This window comes from Ailuropoda melanoleuca, unplaced genomic scaffold (genome assembly GCF_002007445.2).
Source record: "Ailuropoda melanoleuca isolate Jingjing unplaced genomic scaffold, ASM200744v2 unplaced-scaffold8488, whole genome shotgun sequence".
Lineage (NCBI taxonomy): Eukaryota > Metazoa > Chordata > Mammalia > Carnivora > Ursidae > Ailuropoda > Ailuropoda melanoleuca.
The window spans coordinates 5,247-10,824 of NW_023253867.1; the positions used below are offsets into that span (position 1 = coordinate 5,247).

Here is a 5,578-nt window from a genome sequence, read left to right on the forward strand (position 1 = left end):
TCTTGCTTTACTAGTAACTCTTGCTTCCCTATAATTCTTTCATAGTTTAGCTATTAAGCTATTACCTGGGAGTGACCATCTGCCCCTACATCTTTATATATCTATGCCATCTACCTATGGATTTAGCCTGTATGTCTAAACTTAGCTTTCTAATGATAACACACCCATTCCTTTTAAATCTTCTGACTAGTACCATCCAATTTATCAATGCTTTTAAAAAACCTATACAAACATTTACCTTTTATAATTCCACCTTTCTAAGTTTTACTTATTTCTCCTATTATCACAGATTTTAGTTATGATGACTGGTCATTCTTTCTATCTCCTGCTATCTGGGTTAATGTAATGATCTGGGTTGGTTAGCTCATGAAATACAACGTTTCTTTCAGTTCTTTTATCACTCAAAGTCCAAACTCCAGGCATTTAAGTGGAATATAAGAATCGGGCACCACTATGATGATGAAGAATGAAGATAAAATTCTGAAGCTAAATCCTTGGGGGCAAAGGGCAATAATCCATTAATATTTCAATAAACACTAGAAACAAAAATTTTGGACTATGAACCAGATCAGTGTGAAGTTTTTTAAATTCTGGGTGTTACAATTTTTAACCTATCTGCATTTATATTGTTTCCAACATTAAATTCAGAATACATAAAAATGATTCTTAGATTATGTACAGTGTGATAAACTAATAACATACATTTTACCAAGTAGCACAGTGCTCACCTACCCATACTTTTGAGGGATGCGACATAAACCAAGCGATCAAGCTTAGCATCATCAGTGATTACTCATGCTGACAGCATATACTGTTAATATGATGAGAAGAGCATTTTATTTCTGTGGCCTTCCTATAAAACAACACAAAAACACAAACGAAACAAACCTGCAATGCCATTGCAATCATTTTTTAAAAAAAGATATGAGAAACCTAAATTGAGGTGTATTCTATAAAACACTTGACAAGTACTCCTCAAAACTGTCAAGGAAACTGAAACACGGAAGGTCTATGAAACTGTCACAGACCAGTGGAAGATAAGGAGACATGACTATTAAATGTAATGTGATGCCCTGGATGGGATCTTGAAATATAAAAACAGGATCTTGAAATATAAAAATATTAGGGAAAGGGGTGACTGGGTGGCTCAGTTGGTTAAGCATTCAATTCTTGATTTTGGCTCAGGTCATGATCTCGCAGCTGTGGGACTGAGCCCCATATCAGGATCTGCACTCTGTGTGGAGCCTGCTTCAAATTCTCTCTCCCTCTCCCTACCACTCACTCTCTTGAATAAATAAGATCTTTAAAAAAAGAAAAAGAAAAACCAGTGCAATCTGAAAAATGATGTTTAATTAATAATGTATCAGTGTCATTACTTAGTTAAGAATACCAGAGTAAGATGTTAGTAAGAGAAACTGGGAGAGGAGCATATAGTAACGGTAATTTTTATTTAAATTTAAAACTATTCTAAACTGAAGTTAATTTTTTTTAGGATTTTATTTATTTATGTGACAGAGAGACAGCCAGCAAGAGAGGGAACACAGCAGGGGAGTGGGAGAGGAAGAAGCAGGCTCCCAGGGGAGGAGCCTGATGTGGGACTCGATCCTGGAATGCCAGGATCACGCCCTGAGCTGAAGGCAGACGCTTAACGACTGCACTACCCAGGCACCCCTGAAGTTAATTTTTTAACAGTACTCCAGGTTTGATAATTTCCTTTTCATATATAGTTTTCCAAAAAATCAGGCATGCAGTAAGAGATTTTTCCCCCTACCATTTACCTTTGAACATTGTGCACTAAGCTCAAGTTGCATCAAGGTGTCAGAGACTGAGGAGATGCAAATACTTTATCTGCTGGAACCTCCTTGCCACAAGGAGTGCTGATTCAGTGCCTGGTGTATGATACACCCTTCATTCAACAGGGTGAGCTCTTAGTACAGGCTCTTTTCCTCGGCAGTGATGCTGCTGAGTGGTAACAACCCAGGGTCAAAGAAGTACCTATTCTCCAATTAATGCTAAAGGTATGCCATTATTTCCCCTGACACAGTATCAGCAGGGGATTGGGAATAGAAAACTTACTCAGGGAATCAACTGACTTATTGTCCTCATGCTCAATCTACCAGATCACACTTGCAGACAGCAACATGTCCAAAGTTGAGAGAAACTTTGTATTTCANTTTTGTATTTCGGGTTTTGAAAAATGCATTTATTCTTCTTTGTGCTGACCAAATCATGTAGCCTCAAATGATAACAGACTAACCAATATTTTCTTGACTAAAACTATGCAACACTAAGTTATTCCCTCAAAAGTTAGCGTGCTTTTTAATACTAATGTGGTACTTATGACATGAAAGTAGCCTTTTTCAATTCCAAAACCTGCTGTCCAAGCAGAATAAAAATAACAATGGTTTGCAAAGCTGCATAGGGTGCATAATGTGAGCACGCATTATGAGGTTGGAAAAAGATCCCACACAAGATGTGTAGGCTATATGCACACAAGAGGAGTGAGGACATGACGTCCTTTATAATTACAGTATGAAATAAACCACTAGTGGGATATAACGAAGGCCATACACATGTAAGAATCATCCAGCCCACCTACCCACACAAAAATTCATACACACAAGGAAACAGGAAATCTTATGGATCTCCAATATCCTAGAAAAACAGGGCTACACTACCAGGCAGACACAGCAGGCAGGCCAAAATTTCATAGCATCAACAGCATCAAGCTGAGGGAAGCCAACAGAATGTAAACTGTAACTCAAAAAAGGAAAGTGGACAGGTTCCAGAGCAGGTTTGGCTGCTGCCTTCTACTAGAACTCATCAGCAGTAATGAATACTGTTACATAAACTGAAATAGGTGTACAACACAGCTCAGAGACTAGCCACAAACATTTATTCATCTTGTCCAGAGAATTCAAATTATTCCTCCATCTTTAAAACTTCCCATTCCATGTTGAGTTCGTGTATAGAATATTTTATTATATATTTTCTATAAAACTTGATGTTACGTATAAATCACAAATTTAGGTACATCAGTTCTAGGTGAAGATTTTATCTTCAATTCTGAAACATACATTTCGTCAGGAAAAAAATTATCCAAAGCAAACCTGCAACATTTGTTAAAAAATAACATTTATCAAAATATAAGATTTGGGTCAAATCTTAATTATCTGATATTTAATATGTAGTAAAGGCTTATATGTTTTTCCCTGAGATTTCTCTAATTTTTAACAAAAGCTTCCAGTCAGGATATTGACAGTTTTCTTCCTCAGGTCAAATCTCTGATGTACGATGACAGGCTGAATTTTATAGGTCTTCTGAAACGATATTCATAGGGTTTTGTCCCATTGTAAGAGTTAGCTAAGCTATGTGCATTTAACCAACAGAACAAAATCTTGAAGAGCTCAANTAAGGTTTCTCCCCTGTGTGAATTCTCTGATGTGTACTGAAATGTGTCTTCTGTGAAAAAGTTTTCCTACATTCATTACATTCATAGAGTTTCTCCCCTGTATGAATTTTTTGATGTGCTTTGAGAGCTGAATTATGGGCAAATGTTTTCATACACTCACTACATTCATATGGTTTCTCCCCTGTGTGAATTCTCTGATGTACTCTGAGAGCTGAATTATGGGCAAAAGTTTTGTCACAGTCACTACACTCATAAGGTTTCTCCCCTGTGTGAATTCGCTGATGTGCTCTAAGGGCTGAATTATGGGCAAAAGATCTCCCACAGTCATTACATTCATAGGGTTTCTCACCTGTATGAATTCTCTGATGTGCTCTGAGAACAGATATATGGGCAAAGGACCTCCCACATTCATTACACTCATAGGGTTTCTCCCCTGTGTGAATTCTCTGATGTGCTCTGAGGGTTGAATTATCAGCAAAAGTTTTCCCACATCTGTTACATTCATAGGGTTTCTCCCCAGTATGGATTCTCTGATGTGCACTAAGGTGTGTCTTGTGGGAGAAAGTTTTCCCACATTCAATACACTTGTAGGGTTTTTCTCCTGTGTGAATTTTCTGATGTGCTCTGAGATGTGATGTCTTGGAGAAAGTTTTCCCACATTGAATACATTTGTAGGATTTCTCCCGTGTGAATTCTCTGATGTTCTTTGAGATGTACCATCTTGGAGAATGTTTTCCCATGTATATAACTTTGACAGAGTTTCATCCCTGTGTGTGTTCTTTGGTGTACTATGAGAGCAGACTTCTAAGATTTCCCACATCCACTGTTATGATAATCCTTTGTGTGAACTGTCAGATTTTCATGGATGTTTGACTTTTGACAGAGAGTTTTCCCACATTTATTACATTCATAGAGACTGACCCTCATATCAGTTCCAGGATAATGAATAGGGTGTGAACTTGAATAAAAAGATTCCCTGCAGTCCTCACATTCCTCAGGTTTCTCCCCTGAATGGCTCCTTTGATGATGAATTAGTTTTGCTTTCTGATAAAAGGATTTCCTGCATTCATTACATTCAAATGACTTCTCTCCAGTTTCACTTTGCTGATGTACACTGAGGGCTGAGTTTTGATGGAAGGACTGCCCATATNGAGGACCGCCCATGTTTATCACATTGGTAGAGTTCTTCTTTGTGAGTTCTCTGACATACTATAAGGTCTAATTTCTGGTAGAAGGCATTTATACATCCATTATATGCACAAATTCATCTCTAATTTGTGTCTTTTTTTGTACTATATGGGTTGAGCTCTGGCTCAAGTTTTCATCACATTTGTTGCTTGCAAAAGCACCCTGTTCTTTAACAGTTCTCTGAGATTGAGTGAGAGATAAGATTCTGCTGAAGTTATTCCCACTTTCATTATATTCAGAGTTTGTCATAGCCATGTGAACTTTATTGTATTTCACAGTGGTGGTTTTGTCATAGGATTTCCCACATTCATTAAGATCAAAGCATTTCTCTCTTGTGCCAGTTCTCATGTAGTTAAATAAAGTTGCTTTATCACAATTTTTCCTAAATTCATCATCCTTATAAGATTCCTCTCCTGTAACACAGAGAGTGTATCATGTAAAACTTTCCCAAATTCATTACATTCAAAAGACTTCAAAAAACTTTGAAATTTCTGATGATCTTTCTTATTACTGAGAGGTTTCATGTTTTTATTATAACTGTAACATTTCTCTCCAGTTTGAATTTTCTCATGTTTAATATCAAGCTGCAACTTTTTACACACATTCATGTAACCAGCCTTCTTTCTTGAATAGTTTCCATCACAATTAATTCAGAAACAACTGGCAAATTCATTCTACATGAGTCACATTTACAGGGCATTTTTCTAGAAGAATTTGGAGTTATATCCACAGTAAATGGTTTTTCTAAAACTTTCTGCCCTTCTTTACTCAATGTTTTGTTATCAGTGAATATTACTTGCCACAAGGGTTTCTCTTGTTTTTCCTCGTTCCTCTCAATATGAATACCAACACTGAAATATCCTAAAATGAGAAAAATTGAAAACATCTTTATATCTTATNTTAAAGATTTTTTTTTTATTTTATTTGACAGAGATAGAGACAGCCAGCGAGAGAGGGAACACAAGCAGGGGGAGTGGG

The 5,578-nt window shown here is 36.8% G+C and overlaps 1 pseudogene; it reads right to left on the minus strand.

Moving 5' to 3' along the window:
- Positions 1-3,378: 3,378 nt before the first annotated feature.
- LOC117800865 lies at positions 3,379-5,487 on the minus strand (annotated as a pseudogene).
- Between the last annotated feature and the right edge of the window lie 91 nt (positions 5,488-5,578).